General features: G+C 43.3%; 1 protein-coding gene across 8 annotated transcripts in view; it reads right to left on the bottom strand.

The window, feature by feature from the left end:
* RREB1 (ras responsive element binding protein 1) overlaps positions 1–20,555 on the bottom strand; it is a 200,202-nt gene that overhangs the window by 89,096 nt on the left and 90,551 nt on the right. The window contains exon 1 of one of the 8 annotated variants that reach the window (XM_007973779.3): positions 11,440–12,145. The exons of the other annotated variants lie outside the window; for them this stretch is intronic. The gene's annotated coding sequence lies outside the window, so the exon portion shown is untranslated. Of the gene's footprint in view, positions 1–11,439; positions 12,146–20,555 lie in introns of those variants that run through there. 8 annotated transcript variants of the gene reach the window in all.

The following is a 20,555-nucleotide window of genomic DNA, read 5'->3' as shown; positions in this document are numbered from 1 at the left end:
GCTCACGCCTGTAATCCCAGCACTTTGGGAGGCCGAGGTGGGCGGATCACAAGGTCAGGAGATAGAGACCATCCTGGCTCACACAGTGAAACCCCATCTCTACTAAAAAAATGCAAAAAATTAGCCGGGCGTGGTGGCAGGCACCTGTAGTCCCAGCTACTCGGGAGGCTGAGGCAGGAGAATGGTGTGAACCCGGGAGGCGGAGCTTGCAGTGAGCCGAGATCGCGCCCCTGCACTCCAGCCTGGGTGACAGAGCGAGACTCCATCTCAAATAAAACAAAACAAAACAAAACAAAACACTGAAGTCAACAGCCGCAGTCACCAAACCAATTTAGAATGGGAACTAACACATTTCCACAAAGTATTTCAGAGGCCAATGACATCCTGGAGTGTTCCCAATCTGGAAACAGAATTTTTCTAAGGGGGAAAAAAAGGCATAACAGATTATACAAATGGCTACCGGGCCATGGTAAAAATGTGAGAAAAAACTCACTGTCTCTTTATTCTGTGTAGTTAAACTTTAATGCTCTGCTCTCATCAAGGGAAGAATAGTCCTTTCAAGGCTTCCCCCAAAAGATACTGCTAATTATGGTGATGGCTTTCTCTTACCCTACTAGTCAAAATTCACTTTTAATGGATGAGAGTTTGGAAGACAGATATGCAAGTGTGGTGGTAGATACCTGTAGTCCCAGCTACTTGGGAAGCTGAGGTGGGAAGATCACCTGAGCCCAGGGAGGTTGAGGCTACAGTGAGCCTTGATCGTGACACTGCACTCTAGCTTAGGCAACAGAGTGAGACCCTCTCCCAAAAAATAAGAAATAAAATGAAATAAAGGGGAGCAGTCTACTCAGTTTCCCGCAGCTGGAGTTGTAGGCCCATCCTTGCTGCTTTCAGAGTGTAGCCAATCCATAGGCAGAGAAAAGTGGGCATTCTCAGCATGTTGTTAAAATTAGTGGCATAAAATATTCTATACTGTTTGTATACCCTACACATAGGGCAAGGTTTGGGATCTGTGTGAAAACCTGGGATATGATGACAATCATCCTCAGACATCCAAGGCTAGTAACATTCCAGGTGTCAGACCCACCAAGAGCTGTAAGACAGAGAGCCCTAGCTACCTGTGTCAGAGGAGAAACGAAGAGAGAAATTTCAACTCCAGGAAACCTGGAGTATGAGTCAAACACTTCCAGAGCTGCAGGGGCTCACCAGAGGTAAGCATCACTGAGTGCGAGGCGAGGGCAGCAGAGCAAAAGCAAACCTGAGCTTGAAGAAGAGATTCACCTCCCAGCCACATGCAGAAGGCTGGAACACAGTGTGCAGAAAAGGCAGATGATTTGCTGAGTTTCTCACAATGCTGAATTCATTTTTTTTTTTTAGGGTAAACTGCCATCTTTTAAAATGAAATAAAGACAGTAGATGATGGAGATCATTTTTTAATGCCCTTACTTAGCAAAATTTAAAAAATGGCAACCTTGTGTCTAACTGCAAAAGTTTTTTGTGTCCTGACCATGAAAACAAAACCCCTGGGAGCCATCAGAGTGCACCAGTGTGTTATGAGAAAGGAGGGAGAGTGGAGTGGGGGAAATGGCAAAGATGCAGCTGGCAGAATGATGCTGGGCTCAAGGTTCCATCTAAGAGCCATGAACTTTATCCTGCTCTGGAAACCCACTGAAGGGCCCCACCTCACAATTTTTAAAGCCCAGGATGAAATAATCATATCTACAGCTTAAAAAGCTCTTGGTAGCAGATTTAAAAATGGACAATCACAGGCATATAACCCAGTTAGGAGGCACTGCAATACTCTTAAGGGACAGGGGCATTGAGGCTGGTGGGTGGAAGCAATGCTGCAGAAAAGGAACCAAAACGAGGCCAGGGAGGCGTCGAGAATGAAGGGCAGGAGTTAGGAAAACAGCTCCTAGGACAGGAGAGAGTAAAGAGCATGGATGATTATCAAGTAGGATTTAGAGGAGTTTTGTTTTAAAGAAAACCTACAAATAAATGTCTATAACCAAAATGCAGCAGATGGGGAAAAACAGCTGGTTTTGAGAGAGATAGGAAAGGAGGGCACGGGAGCTCCCAGGCACAGGAAGATGAAACACAGCAAAACGTAACACAAAACACAGGCAGCCATATCAATATACATGTTAACTGTCAAACTGAACTCTATGAACAAAACTGACCATCATAAACTGCTGACTGGAGGGGAGCAGAGTGGGGAGGGCTGCTTAAAAAGACTACACAAAACTCCATCAAGTTTAAAACTTAAGAGAACAGACCGGGTGCGGTGGCTCACGCCTGTAATCCCAGGACTTTGGGAGGCCGAGGCGGGTGGATCACGAGGTCAGGAGATCGAGACCATCCTGGTTAACACAGGTGAAACCCCGTCTCTACTAAAAACACAAAAAATTAGCCCGGTGTGTTGGCGGGCGCCTGTAGTCCCAACTGCTAGGGAGGCTGAGGCAGGAGAATGACGTGAACCCGGGAGGCGGAGCTTGCAGTGAGCCGAGACTGTGCCACTGCACTCCAGCCTGTATGACAGAGCAGGGCTCCGTCTCAAAAAAAACAAACAAACAAAAAAAAAAAAAAAAAAAAAATTAAAGAGAACAATAATATCCACCCCTGTGGCTCTTTCAAAGTGGCTAATATAACTAAGGAATTGAACTTGAAGTGTACCTCTTTCTCTTTCGTGTCAAGCTTAACCATCCTAAGAACATCTGCAGTCTTTAATTTGTTTGCCTCCTGGGGTTTTTAAACTCTAAAGCAGAAATAAAGGTAATCTGGGATGGTTTTACCTGTAGGCATGGGAGGGGAGTTAGTGGATCTCAGAAGTAACTTACTTTGCCTAGTGCTGATGAGAGTTTCAGTTCATAGAGGGAAATAATCCATGAAACCCACAATAGAGGGACATGTCCTACACAAGCTGATCTATCCCAGGTGAGTCATCCCTACCCTGCCCCATCTACCCTAAACCTGCATGAAACTGGTCCCACCTCAAACATAAAGGTCAACGTGAGCTGGACACTGTGCCTCACACCTGTAATCCCAGCACTTTGCAAGGCTGAGGCGAGAGGATTGTTTGGCCCAGGAGTTCGAGATCAGCCTGGGCAACACGGTGAAACCCTTTCTAGACAAAGAATACAAAAAGTTATTCAGGTGTGGGCCGAGTGTGGTGGCTTGCGCCTGTAATCCCAGCACTTTGGGAGGCCGAAGTAGGCGGATCAGAAGGTCAGCAGATCGAGACCATCCTGGCCAACATAGTGAAACTCCACCTCTACTAAAATACAAAAATTAGCTGGGCATGGTGGCGTGTGCCTGTAATCCCAGCTACTCAGGAGGCTAAGGCAGGAGAATAGCTTGAAGCAGGGAGTCAGAGGTTGCAGTGAGCCAAGATTGCGCCACAGCACTCCAGCTTGGGGACAGAGTGAGACTCCACCTCAAAAAAAAAAAAAAAAAAAAAAAAGAGAAAAAGAAAAAAAAGTTACCCAGGTGTGGTGTTGTGCGCCTGTAATCCCAGCTACTCAGGAAGCTGAACCAGGATTGTTTGAGCTCAGGAGGTCAAGGCTGCAGTGAGCGGTGATCGCGCCACTGCATTCCAGCCTGGGTGACAAAGTAAGACCCTGTCTCAAAAAAAAAGTCAATGTGTGAAAACATGGGAAAATGCTTATAAAGTTAGGTAAAGTTTAAAAAGCAAGCTGGTACATTTAAGATTCTACGCTATATTTATGGAAAAGTCTAGAAAAGGCAACCTGAAACGATGTATGTATCATGAGAATACAGTGCTTTTTCAAGTACAATTTGATGTCACTATTTTAAAAAAAAAAAAAAAAAACTTAACATAATTTTTGAAAATATACCAGAAAGATCCAACTATTCATGAGGCCAGGAGTTTGAGACCAGCTTGGGCAATATAGCAAGACCCCTGTGTCTAAAAAATTTTTTTAATTTGCTGGTCTTGGTAGTGAGCTATAATTGTACCACTGTACTCAAGTAGCCTGGGTGGCAGAGGGAAACCCTGTCTCATTAAAAAAAAAAAAAAAAAAAAAAGGCAAGAAAGAAAATGATCAAATTTCAGTCCTTCTTAAGATACGGAATTGCTCCCTGTCCTCACTCCTCCAATTTATGTATCTTTAGTCTGTAGCTCAGTGCCTGGCATACAGTAGGCATTGTTTCTCTCAATCTATAAATAGGTACTGAAAGCCTACTATGGGCCAGCTGAGCTGAACAGATGACATGCTTAGGTTGATAAGCCTTGTTTTGTAGACAAGTGCAAGAGTCATACCCTTGAAACCACAAGTAAAATGTCGATAGTTTTCCACTTTAGGAAAATAATCCATCAATTTGATCAGCCTTTCAAAATAATCTATGATTTCCAGGAAAGGTCAGAACTACAGCAGTGGTCTGAGCCTCAGCAGATTTAATCCTACCTTTGGAGAGTTAAGGAGATTGGCAGGCTTCTTCCTTACTATTGTCATCAGTTTCAGGCAGGCCACCAACAATAAGTAAAAACGCTGGCAACGCCAAATCCTCTAACTTCCCTTTTCTTGTAAGGATGAGACGAGATAAACCATCTCATCAGTGTTTTGATATTTCACTCAAAACATTATTGACACAAGGCAATAACCCAATGAACATTCGTTAAACCAATTCTTAAAACAATCCACCCAATGCCTGTAATAAACAGTTATAATTTTAAAACAGAACTCATCCTCTGGAAAGGAACGAGAGCGGAGACTTCCTTGTGAGCCCCGTCTACTGGGCTGCCTTTGTGTGTGTTTTTTCCCCTCTCCCCAGTTATTCCAGGAATGATGTTGGGATTCGAGTTAGTTTCTGAATGGTGACTATTAGGTTAAAACTTTTCTCAGTGTGACTGTGAACACATCTAGGCCGTCAAAGACACTGGGGAGGTTTTCTGTAAAGAAGTCCTCCTGTGGGTGTAAATATGGCCCACAAACTATCAAGTCCTAGGAACCTCAAAGGGGTCACAGAATAGAGGGTAGTCTTATGGAGAATGTTTGTTTTGCAATTAATAAGAGGTACAGGGGCCTTAGTAAGCCTTTTAAATTTAAGCCAACAATCATTAAATTTGAGTCCCTCGATGCACTGAACAATTCTGCTTACTTAAATTGCAATGCGTAAATCGGCTATAAAAGGAGAGATTATATCAACTATAAAATTCAAAAGTCCCAACCAGGGGAGTGGGAAAAGTGACTGTGATTAAAAGCTGTTTGGAGGGTAGGGGTGGGCTGGCTCAGTCCTTGTTTTATCCTGTGTCCTTTGAAGATGAAAACTAATCAATTTTTTTCCTGGCCTTTAAGCTATCAAGGTTAAAAAAAAAAAAAAAAAGAGTCTGAAAAAAATAAACAAATGGGACCCACAATCTACCTTCAAATGATTTGGGGGTGAAATACTCTACTTTAGACCCTCAAATATTTCCTGATGATAAAAATGTATGTCAGTTACTTCAATTACTAACTCTTGATCCACTACTAGTTTGGGGTGGGGGGCTCCATAAGATTACCAGTTGGTGAGAGGTAAAAGCAAGCTTGGGAAGGTAAGAGAATTAAGAGCTGTCTATACAGTTCTAATTTTAGGTCTAGAAAAAGCAAAAATTAGTGGACTGGGGTACTGTAAGAGGAAGGGTACGGAGGTGGAGGCTGGAAGGAGCTGATACCCAGGAAGTACCATAAGAAGCCCAGGAGCCAGGTCCAGCTGAAGGGCAGGGCCATCATTACAGAGGGTGTGTGTGGAGTGGGCAAATTATAGGAGCTGGGAGAGTTGGGGTTGGGTCTGGGGCAACAGGGGGTATAGGCTGAGAAAGGTGATGTAAGAGTTTTAAGAAAACCTGTTTGAACATGGTATGGGACTGCAGGGGAGGGAGATCTGCCTAGAAACGGGAACAAAGGGAATAGGGAGGGAAAGTTAAACCTGAACAACTTTCAAAGGGGAGGCACGTGGGGTAGACAATGCAAAGGGCAGAAAGGAAGACAGTCGCTCTGGCCACCGGCAAGGTGTCCTGGGGCACTCAATGGTGCTTGGGCACAAGTTTTAGATTGTTAGGGGGGTTAGGCTACATTCTTTTGTAGAGATTCTTGAATGTGAAGAAATGGAAAGGGATCCAGAAGGTCTTGGTCCTGTGGGATTCATACACTGAAGAACACACATGGGATGAATCCTTCCACAGAGAAGCCAGGCATGAGCCAGCTGATGATATTCAGGGATAAGAGGGGTCGGACACCCCTGGTAGGGCACAGGCACAGCAACAGGGGCTGGCAAGGATGAGGTCCCCAGGAGGCAGGAATCCAGATAAATGTGAAGGCATTAGTGGCGAGTGGTAGAGCCCTCTTCTGGAGTCAGGAGGGATGAAAGAGCAAAGAGGAACAGTGAAGAGGGAGCAGAAGAAAACTCGTATGTTGGATTTTTTTTTTTTTTTAAGAGACAGGGTCTTGCTCTGTCACTCATGTTGGAGTATGGCTCAGTGCAGCCCTGACTTTCCAGGATCAAGCAACCCTCCAACCTCAGCTTCTCAAATGCTGGGACCACAGGTGCGCACCACCACACCCTGCTAACTTCATTTTGTTTTGGAGAGACAGAGTCTTACTATGTTGCCCAGGCTGGTCTTGAACTCCTGGGCTCAAGCGATCCACCCGCTTCAGCCTCTCAAAGTACTCAGATTACAGGCATGAACCACTGCGCCTGGCCCATGGTCATGCAGTGTACATGTGCACACAGTAGGCACTCAAATTTTTTTTGAGATGGAGTCTTACTCTGTTGCCCAGGCTGGAGTGCAGCAGCACGATCTCGGGTCACTACAACCTCCGCCTCCCAGGTTCAAGCAATTCTTGTGCCTCAGCCTCCTAAGTGGCTGGGACTACAGACACGCCCCCCATCACACCTGGCTAAGTTTTTGTATCTTTGGTAGAGACAGGGTTTCACCATGTTGCCTAGGCTGGTCTCCAACTTCCTGAACTCAAGCCATCTGCCTGCCTCTGCCTCCCAAAGTGCTGGGATTTCAGACGTGAGCCACCGCGCCCAGCCAAATATTTTACTAATTAATTAGTCATCTCCAAAAAATGGGCAGTCAGGTTCTGTGCTATGAGTAAGAAGAAGAGAAAAGAAGAGCTGTCAGATTAAGGAGCAAAGGACCCCAGGGAGCTGGGGCAAGGCAGCCCAGTGGCAGTCAGACAGACAAAGGCCTCCCCAACAGCCAGGGAAGATGAAGCTGAACAGAGGGACAGCTCTTGGTCAGCTTTGGTATTTAAGACCACGTGATCTCAAGGTGCTCTTGAACAAGAATGGGTACACAGGAGCAGCCAAGTGGCACTCTGGAACCCTCTCCTCCTACTCAGGGTACATACAGCATCCTGTTTCCTACACTGGATGGCTGGCTAAGGAGAAGGAAGGAAAACTGACTGTCTTATTTCAAAGGGCTACAACTTATATTCCAGCTGTGACAGGCAAGCCTGTTACATTTCTTCCAACGGATGCCCAATTCACACACATAGCTGCTCTCCTCAAGAATAAACAAGTGGATTCTCTATACAAATACCAAGGGCACCAGGTCTCCAAAAAGAGAAAAAATGTTTTACATATGCCCAACCCAAAATGGCTTTTACATTTTTTTTTCAGGCTGAATTTTGCAGCTTCAACCCAGATGTGGCTCAGTGCAGAAGGTGGCTGGAGAGCCACAAGGGACTGGCTGGTGTTCCCTCCTAAGAGGCAAAACGCCCACCAAGGGCACAGTGTTCCCTGGCCTTCTTCGCAGGTTAAGTTGGTCTGAGCAAATCTGTGATTCAATTAGTGTGAGTTCAGTTGCTCTTTTTTAGGTCAGTTCTTTCTTTTGTTTAGATTTGACTCGAGATTTACTTCAATTATCTACACCTCTGCTGAAGTACCTAAGCAAATTAAACCATTTAAAGTGAAGGGAAAGGAAGTGGATGGAACTTTAAAACAACTTATGCAAATAATTTCCTCCTTCTCCCACCTCTGTTCCCTTCAATTACTAAACTCCAAGACAAGCAACTGCTTCTCAAAGGAAAAGTCTAGACTCTTAAGTGTGAATGCGAAAAAACCCCATGGTTAAGCCCTGGCTTGCAGAAAACTAAAAATTTCAGCAAATCTGGAATGAAATGTTACTTTCTGAGTTATACAAAGCTTAGCAGCTGTTCCCAGCAAACATGAAACCCGAAAGGGGTGATGCTATCTTTATCTTCCACCTAGAGTTAAAGCCGGTACTGTCCAGGGCAGAGCTGCCAAGGAGCCGTCTCAGTTCTAGTCTGCTGAACACAAAAGACAAAGAAGCCAAGGGAATACATGGGCCAGCAAAGGACACCTAAACAACAACAAATAATAGACCCACCTGGAAGAAAGAAAATGCAGTTAATAATTAAAAATTTTAAAAGGATGCAAGGAAACAAGCAGTTCTTAATGTCACTTGGAAAATCCTTTTCAATCAGTTCAAAATTCAAAAGATTAAATCACATCTAACTCTATCTGGATTTCCCAAGTGCAAGGGGAGGAAACTATTTTATCAGGTTTCTTGGAAGGGAAAACACATTTTCTCGATTAAAACTTAAGTCCTGGCTGGGTGCTGTGGCTCACGCCTGTAATCCCAGCACTTTGGGAGGCCGAGGGAGGCGAATCACCTGAGGTCAGGAGTTCGAGACTAGCCAGGCCAACAGGGTAAAACGCTGTCTCTACCAAAAATACGAAAATTAGCTGGCTGTGGTGGCACATGCTGTAATCCTAGCCACTCGGGAGGCTGAGTAAGGCAGAGAGAATCGCTTAAACCTGGGAGGCGAAGGTTGCAGTGAGCCGAGATCACGCCACTGCACTCCAGTTTGGGCAACAGAGCAAGGCTCTGTTTCAAACAAACAAAATAAAACAAAACTGAAGTCCAGCTCATAAAGACTTCATAGAAATCTTCTTCAGACCACCTGATGGAATCAGGCCTCAGCTCAGATGAGCATCTCAGGGCAGGCAGATGGATGATGGAAAAAGACCAAAGAAGAATCAAAAGGGAGGGTGATGAGAACAAGGCCTTTCTTCTCATAAGCCTGAAAATTACACATAGGTTAACTGAAGAAAATATTCTTCTAGTGCGACTGAACTATCTCCCTCTGAGAAACCACTTCCCACTAGGCCCCTTCGTTCCACCCCTAACAACCCCGTTCTATTTATTGTTCAGTTTTAAATGACTGGGCAACTGCTGCCTAGACAGGCCCCTCTAGTATTGGCCAACACTGTCACCAGCCCCCCACACACGTAAACCACCAACGAATGAAGCTCATGGTAAGGGGGCTTAACTTGGAATGTGAACTGTCACCAGCACACCACACTTCCTGCAAACTCTGACAGACTGTCTCCATGCAAGAAAAAATGAAAAGACTACCTTAAGGCCTGGTGCGTTACCATCCAAAGATGAACAAGTGGAACTGCACAGCAGTTAAGGAGTAGGCTCTGGAGCCACATCGCAAAACCTGCCTCTACCACTTGCCAGCAGTGGTAAGTGGCCTGACCCTTAGACAGTTAGGGAACCTCTCAGTTCTGCAATTTCCTCATCTGTGAGGTGGAGACAATAATAATACTGAATTCATATGACTGTTGTGAGAAATAGCTTAGTCAAATCTGTAAAGTGCTAAAACCTGTCTGGGACACATACCACCGTCCCTCAGTGCTTTTTATTATCATATACGTGCTCACACCTGAGCACACATACTGTACGTTCACATTAGCAAGTGTCTATTAGTCCTTCACATCCCCAGTCATGAGTTCAACAGGTGCTACAAACATTGTACTCCCACTGGGCAGTCATTTTCAAACTTTAGTATGCACTTGGAGAGCTTACTATAACAGATTTCTGGGCCCCACCTCCACATTTTTGATTCAGCAGGGCTGGAGTGGGGCCTACAAATTTGTGTTTCTAACAAGTTCCCAGGTGATGCTAATGCTGCTTGTCTGGGGACCACACTTTGAGAACCAAAGTGTCATTATGTTCTAGGCTTCAGGCCTAAGATTCATCTAGTTTATGTGCATAGAGAACCTTATGGAGATGAAATGGAAAAGGAGAATAAAGCAAAGATGCTCGCTGCTCAAAGAATATCCACATATTCTTCCGTATTTCCTGGCAGCCCTGTACCTTTGGGGTCAGGCAGGTCATATGACTGGTCCTGGCCAATGAGCTGTGAGCACAAGTGCCAGCCATCACTTCCAGGCTGCAGCCTTTCAAAGTCGGTATGTAACCCACTAGCTCCTTCCTTGTGGTGGCAACCTGGAAGCATGTGTAATGAGAGTAGCTGTAAGACAAGAGCAGCCTGGATCCCTGGGTTACCACTTGCAAGGGAGCTATACTAGAGAGCTGCCAGCTCTGCAGAGGATTCTACACAAACAAGCAACGGCATTTTGTGGGTTGAGCCACTGGGATTTCAGGGTTTGTTTGATACTTCAACATAGCTTCACTTAGTCTGACTTCACTATAAAGAGGATGCACACATCATCCGTCTTAAGCCCAACCTATCAAACAGATCTGAGATATTTTACAAAATCAGCCAGAATTTCTACCCTACTCTCATTCACTTCTATTCATCAAAACAGATGAATTGTTTTCAACCTATTTTGGGTCTGCTTCTCACTAACTAAAAAAATTATTTACTGCAACATGATTATGCACTAGTTGCTAATACTTTAGAAAGCTCAGTCTGCTAAAATGTATTAAAAATGTGAGAAGTAAATACATTGGAGGATTTGTGTGTGTGTGTGTGTGTGTGTATGTTTGTGTGTGTGTATACCACTACTGGAATCCCTTGGCTTTAATTCAGTAGGGAGGAGCAAGAGTAAAGGGTTTCAATTTTATTTATGTAATCATGTGTGGACTGATAACCTGTTTTGCCAAAATAGGAGAAAGTGATCTCTTTAAGAGTATCAGAATTTAGCCACAAAACTATATTTAAAAAAAAAATAATAGTTCTACTAACCTAGGAACATTTTGCAATTTAACGTGTAGGTAATGAGCTGTCAACAGTATACAACTTACCAGATAGTGGAATTAAATGTTAAAAAAGATTTTCCTCTCACAAAGATTAGTATTTCCCTCTCTCTCTCTCTCTCTCTCTCTCTCTCTCTCTCTCTCACACACACACACACACACACACCACCCCAAAACACATTACAATCCAGAACACCTCAATTAACAAGACCACAAAATTCATGAAATACACAAAATTAAAAGAATTGGGGAGACAGAACTAAGAAGTATGTAAGAGAATCGCATAGGACCTTTCAGGTCTACAGAGCAAAGCAGCACTTCTTCGGAGGGCTATCTTTTAGTGGGACTGACAACCAATCTCAAAGGTGGTGGAATTTCCTGCTACAATTCTCCCCAGCACTTTCTACAGAGAGCAGTGGAACAACTCCTTTGTGTAGACACACGTTTTAAAAACTCACTTGCTAAGGAGCTCAGTGACTTCTGCTTCCCACTTAGCACTGGCAAAGCTAAGCACTGAGATGAAGGGACCCTGCTGCTCCTGGCCTTCTCAAGTTCATAGGCCTCTCGAGTGCCCCACTCTCTGGGTGTGTCACATTCCATCTCTTTAGGTACTTCCATGTGGCCAAAAAGGAAAGGAAAAAAAAGGTAAACACTCATGTGATGCATTTGGTCACATTTATAGCTCAGCTGTAAAATCAAAGTTGAGAATAATAAAAAGGCCCCAATGCTAAAAGCTGAATTTCTTTCATATTTTTCATAGCTATTCAGCAACTGTTGGGTTTTTTGGTGAGGGGATTATTTTCTCCTTTTTTGGGTTTCAGGAGACATGAAAAAAAGTCAATCAACAATAATGAAAACCTGAAGATCTAACATTAGTGAAAGTATTTTTCAAAATCACATAATATCGCACTTATAAGAAATTAGGGAGACCAAGAAAGTCGTCATGCACACCCTGAAACAGGATTATTTCTTTACTTTTCATAAGGAGCTAACGCTGGGGGAGATTCCCTTAGGATACCGGAAACAAGAGGAATAATGTGCAATTAGATACCAAGTGGACTTACACATAGCTAAAAAGCTCAGCATCACATATTACTATCACTCTCCCATAAAGCCCCAGAACTCCCTATTATTTAGCAAAGTGATGTTCTAACACTCATAATGCATCCTCAAATCAATGTCCTTGTGTATGTACCTACGAGGGAAATATAATAAGAATATCCAACGTTTTGAAAACCAAAGCCATCTAAATGTGATTTCACGTAGTTTCTGTGATTTCACTTGCTTGGTTTATTTCTCCCATAATCCTGTTCATCACAAAAGACACTCAAACTATAAGTAAATTCCTGGGAGCTTATACATGGTATGCTTTATACAGCCCAAATGTCCACAGAGATTTGTGGTTTCAGATTTTTACACATTGTCCCCGTGTCAGTAATTGATCTGTGAGAACTTAACAGATGATCTCTGCCCCCAGCCTCAACCTGCAAGGCCACCTTCTCCCCGGCCCTGCAGGGAACTGCAGTCTGTGCTCCCCAGCGGGGCTGCTGCCCATTGGCCTCACTAATGTTACCTCCCCTTTAAGCTCTACCAACTTGCACCTAAATCTCAGCCCATTCAAGTGTCATGTGCCTGCAGTGTGCAACATCTATGCAGATGTTAAGGCCATGACCAAAACCAGTTCTCAGCTAAATGACTCCCAAGCCAGCACACCCCAACCACTTTGAAGTCCCTCCTCTGTGTGGACTCCACAGCACAGAGTTGCCAGGGCTGCTGCTCCTGGGGGCTGGTTTGCAGATCATATGACTGCTGAAATCCCTCAGATACAAGCAGGCATTGTCCACTTTTCCTTGAAATCTTGAAATCCTGCATAAGACTGGCAATCAAGTAACATTTCAATCCTCCAACAACCTTAAATCAATTGATCAAATTCTTCTCTTTGGGTCTCAGCTCCCCCCTTATAAATAATACAATGTCTAGTAAAAGCAATTTTAGTCAGTGTTTAAAGCAGACTGATTGCATTTACATTAAATAAAAGATAGGATTATGTAAAGGGGGCAAAGCTTTTAAAACAATGAACCACCCAACAAATTTCTGCAATATCTTTAAAGGGCTCTGGAAGCATCAGAGTATTAACTGAAAGCAGCTCCCTTCCTTCCCTCTCCATGTTCAGCCTCCAGCCGCACAGATGAGTTCTCTGTGCCTATGACCGATTCATGGAGGATTGATCTCCGGGCGGCCAGCAGCTATTCAAATCCACGCCTGGATGCTTCCTTCCCTGCACCTCCTGGCTCCACCAACCCAACCTCTCAACATTTGTCCTTGAGGCTCCGCCTACCCAGTGGACGTTACAAGCACATCATCTCAAATGGAGTCACCATCGCAACAGGCTGCAGGTCACTTCTGCAGGTTTTCACAAGGCACCGAAGACAAGCTCTTCAACCCTCGGCCACATCTCTCCTGCAAGCCCACTCTGTGCTGTCCCCACCCCCAAAGAGTCAGCACGCAGACCCGCCACTTGCTTCTTGGGAAGTCCTGGTTTTTCTTACTTTTCCATCTGCCCTGCCCTGAGCATCTAACAGTCAGACAACGAATTCCTATTTCTGGTATGCAATTCAAGAAACAGAAATTAGTTGCATTTCCCTTGCCTGACAGTGTGACCGATGTCTATACTACAGGAGAATACTTTCTACCTTCAGCATAGCAATCAGGAGGTACAGTTGCCATGGATTTGCACAAGACCAAATTTCAAAGCTAATTAAAATTTCAAAGAGAACAATTTATCTTATGGAGATAAAACCCAAAACACACGTAAATGCTATTTGCATCAGAAACAGAAAAATGTATACCAACTATAAATGTTAACTATGCGTTACAATAAACCTAAGTGCACAGAAGACTTAAAGAAATTCAGTACTATTAAAAGCTGATATGACAGTGTTTCAAATGTATCTGTGAGTCTGATTATTAAAACCTGGGTCCAGCAATGCTCCATACTTACGTATATAATATCAAACCACTTGGGAACCATTGGCAGGTATTAGCAACTCTGGGGAGTCTTCAACCCTGGGATTTCCATGAAAATGTCCATTAATACGTAACAAGGCCAAGAAGGAGTCTGGTATAGTACCATGGAGTGCTGAAGTGTTCTCTACCTATAAAATGGAACTACTGAGAAGAATAAAATTAGCAAATAACCTTTTAAAAAAAAAAAAAAAAAAACCCGGCCAGGCGCAGTGGCCCAAGCCTGTAATCCCAGCACCTTGGGAGGCAGAGGCAGGGTGGATCACCTAAGGTCAGGAGTTCGGGACCAGCCTGGCCAACATGGTGAAACCCTGTCTCTACTAAAAATACAAAAATTACACACCTGTAATCCCAGCTACATGGGAGGCTCAGGCAGGAGAATCACTTGAACCTGGGAGGCGCCAGGTTGCAGTAAGCTGAGATTGCGCCACTGGACTCCAGCCTGGGTGACAAGAGTGAAACTCCATCTCAACAAAAAACAAGAAACAAACAAACAAACAAAAACCAAAACCTAATAATTTCTGCTGAGTAAATACCTTTTATTTTTCAAGTTAGGATTATTCCTCTTGGCCAAAAAGCCACATGGACACTATTCCAGGTGACTTGTTCAATTCTGGGCACAGACATGAATTGTGGAAGAACATTAAGTAAAATGAAGACAAACTCATAAAAATAGAAAAAGTCACCTCTCAAGTCCATTCCAACTCTAAAATTCTACGGTTTTTACAGTACGTCTTAGTTGAGGGCGCTCCTTCCTTCCAATTCACCATTTGATGGTTTAAATTTAACTTGAGACTTCCTTTAAGTTCAGGATTCTTTTTCTACAGAAACTATGTTTTCCAGGATGTCTATGACTTCTCTGGTACCTAAGGATCTTCGGTATCATTTGCTTTTAAAAAATCCATGACATTTTATATATTCTTTTGGTGATAAATATGCACAATTCACATTACGAATACAGACAAATGGCCAGGTGCAGTGGCTCACAACTGTAATTACAGCACTTTGGGAGGCCGAGGCGGGCAAATCACCTGAGGTCAGGTCAGGAGTTTGAGATCAGCCTGACCAATATGGTGAAACCCTGACTCTATTAAAAATATAAAAATTGGCCAGGCGCGGTGGCTCACGCCTGTAATCCCAGCACTTTGGGAGGCTGAGGCAGGTGGATCACGAGGTCAGGAGATCGAGACCATCCTGGCTAACACAGTGAAACACTGTCTCTACTAAAAATACAAAAAATTAGCCGCGCATGGTGGCAGGTGCCTGTAGTGTCAGCTACTTGGGAGGCTGAGGCAGGAGAATGGCATGAACCCGGGAGGCAGAGCTTGCAGTGAACTGAGATCGCACTGCTGCACTCCAGCCTGGGCAACAGAGCAAAACTCTGTCTCAAAAAAACAACAAACAAACAAAATACAAAAATTAGCTGGGTGTGGTAGCACATGCCTGTAGTCCCAGTTACTCGGGAGGCTGAGACAGGAGAATTGTTTGAACCTGGGAGGCAGAGGTTGCAGTGAGCCGAGATCATGCCATTGCACTCCATCCTGGGCAACAGAGTAAGACTCTGTCTCAAGAAATAAAGGGAATACAGACAACCTGGTATGGTATTTGGACATCATCTGAATCTGTTAATGAGTAACTTTTTTCTACAAATCTGGGCAAAATAAATAATATTTCAGTATATGTCAGACTATACCGAAAGGTTTGTTCTAACACGTCATGTTAACTCATGAAGCAGCTGCACATCACTGAGGGGGAAGGAAAGTATTCAGAAACTAATTTTCCATAGAAAACTCCTGGGTGTAAATCATTCTAAAGTATCTTTCAAACTTCCCTGTCTCCTAAAGCATAGCATGGTGAATCAATGTATGATTAATTCAACCTTTTGTGGGGGTGACTCAGGATCATCACGACGAACAACTTATACGAGGCTGCCTCTGGAAACTAGTGACATACCCCCCCGCTACTTTACTTTTGCCACTATACCACATGGCTCTGTTGGCCATGCTTGTTTTTCTCAATTGAAAATTTTACTGAGATAATTGTGGATACACAGGCAGTTGTAAGAAATAACACAGAGTGCTCCTCTGTCCAGTCTGTGAAATTCCCCCAATGGGAATCCGCCATGCCGTCTGAATTCTTGTCTCATCCCCTGACATCTTTTCTGCTTACTGTCAATGTGTCTTCTTCTGATGGCTTTTTTCCATCCCTCACATTGGCCTCAGAAGTGTTGACTGGAAAATGTGAGACAAGGTGGTCAGGGCTGTATCTACAGTAAGAATAAATAGTGCTAAAGTGCAGGCCTAAAGGATCAATGGGAATCAAGGTAGGAGTGTTAGTACCAGGGCTTCCTAACACCTTTGTGGTTTTGAAAACTTTATTTTACATACCTCTCCCCGGACATATACCCTGCTGGCTCTCACTCACATGCACATCGGCTGAATATTCTGGATCGAAGAGTGCCAACTAAGTGACCTCTATATAAGCAACATATTACTTTTGAGTCAGCTAGCTAATCAATTGCTATATCCACAATGGTAATAACTGCCACTCCAGCAGTGTCCAGTGTCTTACTGTGAATACTATCCACCAAGCCATTAATAGTTTCGAATGAATATACATAGCTTAAAAAACAAACTGTGTTTGGGTTTTTTTCCTGAACTCACTGATGTTTCTAAGTTTTAACTTATCAATCACTGGTACTAGGGAACAATTCAATTACCTAAGTTGAAGGAATGAAGTTATAAGAAAGATACAATGAAGAGCATTATGAATGTGCTTTAGAGACTTCAGTAAATAAGAAAACTGTCACTTTGTTCTACTGCATTAGGAACTTCTCAAACAAAGAAGCTTGATGGAGGCAGACAGAGAGGGGCTTATCAGCTTAGGACATGGCAAGGATGGTACAATTAACTGTCACACAGTCAGATATAATTCACTCTGATGAGGCCAGTGAAAGAAAACAAGGCAAAGAAAGGGCTCATCTTGTCCCTTTACATAATATCCAAATATCCCTGCACAGAAATCATCTTTTCCTCAAAGGTTATCTACACATGTGGCCTGAGAAGAAAGGCAGTAAGCCTTTGGGGAGTGGGGGAGAAGGAAGGAAAAGCAAACAGGAGGAGGAAAAAGGAAGACCTCTTATCTGAACCACAAATGCCTCATGCCGCGCACTCCAAGCTGAAATGCAGTATCATAGGTATTCTAAGGGGAAAAGAAAAACTGCATTTCTTTCCTATTACTGATTCCTCTCTGCTTCACAGACCCAGCTCAGCCAAGTGGAAAACGGCTGCCATGAGTTCTGCAGAAGCTGCCTGTTTTGCCCTGGCAGTCTGAAGGTGAAGCAGACTTCAGAGGTGGACAGCTCACAGAAAATCCAGAGAGGACACAGAAAAGCACACCAGGGCACCTTCTCCACGAGCCACCCACAGTCCATGTTACAGGCTAGAGTTCACCCTCTCAAAGTTAGAAGGTGCTCCAAAAACAGCTGGAGACTGGAGACCATAAACTACAAAATCCATGTGATGTTAAGATACTAAGAAAAACACGGTTTCATTCTAAAACAGATATACACAGAGAATTGTTTCTTCTGCCATGACAATACACTTCCTTAGCTTTCACATTGCTAGACAAACTAGAATCAGAAACATCTTCCAAACAGTGTGAAGATGGAAGGAAAAAGAGCTCCTTTTCCTCTCCCTCCCCCACTTCCCCCCCAAAAAAAAGAAAGAAGAAAGCCACGACACACCAGAAATAGCCTACGTGAGTCTGCTTCTAACAGCCAAAGGATGTGTGCACTATGAGCAGCTCCCTTGCAATGTGTGTTATAGTGAGCTCAAGCATGACTATATATGGTATGTTTACGGAGTGAATGGACACAAACATGAAGCAGAACTTATATCAGACCCCAAATGGCTTTTAAAGAACTCGGTTCCTCCACATTTATGGCCACAAGACGTCCCCTAAGTCAGAGCTAACTGTGGATACTTCCAGCGGCAATGTCTCCTGATTTACTGGCACCCAGCTGCAGTGACTCCACCTCACCACCCTCCCTGGCTGTCTGCGTGTGCACACACTTCCTTCTCCATCCCCACGTCGCCTCCTCCCCTCTGTCTCCTGCCTTCCCCTTCTCAGGCCATCTATCCCACAGTCCCACAGAGACATAAATGCACATTCAAGAATGCTGTTGCTGAATGGGGCCTATGTTACATGACAGAGGGCATGGCAAGCGGACCATAGACTGCTCTAGAAACAGATGGCAAGGCTGAGGCCCACAGCCGCTGCCTGCTTCTCACAAAGGCTCCACAAAGTGTTTTATTCACATCAATGTTCTGCCTAGAAGGAAAGCGAGATACTGAAGAGTGTGTGTGTGTGTGTGTGTGTGTGTGTGTGTGTGTGCTGGTGGGGTGAGTATAGTCTGAAGATGTATTAAAGTCCTGGGGTTGGCGGTGGTGGGGGTGGTGTGCAGAGCAGGAAGGAGAGGGATACAGAGAGGTGGCGTAGGGAAAGAAAGAGAGAGGGAGAGAGAGAGAGGAAAGCTTCATCACTGGCTTTAACAGTCTTGCCCAACCTGTTCTGCGGTATGTTCTGTTAACTCCTTTCTGGCAAATAGATGCAAACAGCAACCCCTTTCTTCCCTCTTCTTTTCCCCACAGGCATAGGGGCAGTTACAGGCAGAGAAAAGTCCCAAAGAAAAAGACGGGGCTCATTACTGACTGAAATAAACCCATAATTTTGTTCATCTAGTGTGACACCTCCACTATCAGCTACTGGGGCTGACATTTCACTGGAAACTACCAACCTCGCAGGCTCTCTCCATCTCCCAACTCTCCTCCTGACCCTGTAAAATAGGTAAATCGAGGTTAGGTCCTCTAAAATAGATACATCGAGATTAGGCTGAGCTAGGTCTAGTTTTCACCCACTTGAACAAAGCATTAGGTAAGAAGGAGGCATCAAGTTCTTTTCTTCTTTTTTGGTTGACATTAGGCATTTATAGGGTTAATAAGGGCAGACTGAAGACCAGAAATTTACCTGCTTAGCAACAGAAGCATCAGCTAAGCTGTACTGGTTGTTTTGATACAGGAAAAGCAGTTTCTACCTGGTGAAAATTCCCGATGATGTTTCAGTTGCCATTTTAAGCAACACACATTATTAATCACAGGTAGAAACCAGCAAGAAACTATGGGAAAAGGAGAAAAGTCCAAGGAGACTTTGCTCAATTGAAAGGTGCAGATCAAAATCAACCACCAAAACATGGGACCACACATGTAAACCTGCTCTGAAAATTAGAACAGATCAGAGCTGAGAAAACTGCTCTTGGAAGCACTACCACACAAGCAAGCTCGTTTTCCCTCTAACTCGTTGTTTATGGCTGCTTACTCTTCACATGGACCTTCAGTAGTCTTCAGGTAGTGGAAAGAGTGGGTGCTTTTTTTAATCATAAAAAGACAGATCTTCCCCTCTACACAGTGAGATGAAAAAGAAAGCATGAGTCTCACAAAAGATTACACTTCCCCCCTTAACTATGTTCGTATGTCACAATTTTATCAAAAATGCAGATGTAACCCAGGGCCTTCATAACCTCTCTGAAGGACAACAAATAAACATATCTACTTCCAAATCCAACTACAGAAAGCGTCTTCATTTTCAACACGTTACTGTTTCATTTTTGGAAGCTCCAGGATACCAAGCACACAGAGTTGGTTGCTGTAAGATGTTTACTGCTGCCTTAACAGAAATTTATCTCCTTGGCCGAAGCAAGGCCTAAAAGCACTTACAACTGACAATTTGAACCAATTGTTGAATATGTAAAGCACAGCAGAAAAAGATTAAAATATACTTTATTAACTAAAATACAAATAAATAGAATTTGTTAAAAAAAAAAAAAAAAAAAGGAATAATGTCAATGTATAAGGAGACATTGAGACAACCAGAGAACACAACACCTACATAATTACACAGGGTCAAAGAATGTCTTCGTGAGAAAAACAAAACAGAAGTGAAAATCCTAACATTAATGCTATCACCTTTGGATAAGACCCTGTTTCAAGAGCAGAAGAATAAAAAATTAAGCAATTACTTATAAATACTCTTTAATACCACATTGTAAAGTTTGGTTTTCACAGTTTCCCTTAAATTCTTTTTTAAAAATTGAGTTTTACATTATAATATAGTTGACAAACTAAAATTGTATACGTATGGTATACAGGTTAGGTTTTGATATATTTATATATTGTGAAATGGTTAAATCAAGCTAACATATCTATAACCTCATATACTTACTTTTTGTTATGAAAACATTTAAGATCTATCTTAAGTTCCAAACTGAAGACATTATTTGTGTGTAAAGCTCAAAAAGAAAAAATATAATGACTTAGAAAACAATGAAACTTTCTAACTTCAACCCAATTTAAAGGAAAATTTGCAAGTCACATGTTTGAGAATTTTTTAAAAAGTGTGCAAAATCAAGCCACAAAAACAATTCCCCCTTTAATGAAGTAAAATACTTGCACTTATTCAGGATCCCTAGACCAACAGTTTGAGCAAATTAAAA

This window comes from Chlorocebus sabaeus, chromosome 17, assembly GCF_047675955.1.
Source record: "Chlorocebus sabaeus isolate Y175 chromosome 17, mChlSab1.0.hap1, whole genome shotgun sequence".
Taxonomy (NCBI): Eukaryota; Metazoa; Chordata; class Mammalia; order Primates; family Cercopithecidae; genus Chlorocebus; species Chlorocebus sabaeus.
This window is presented reverse-complemented; position numbering and strand designations above follow the sequence as displayed.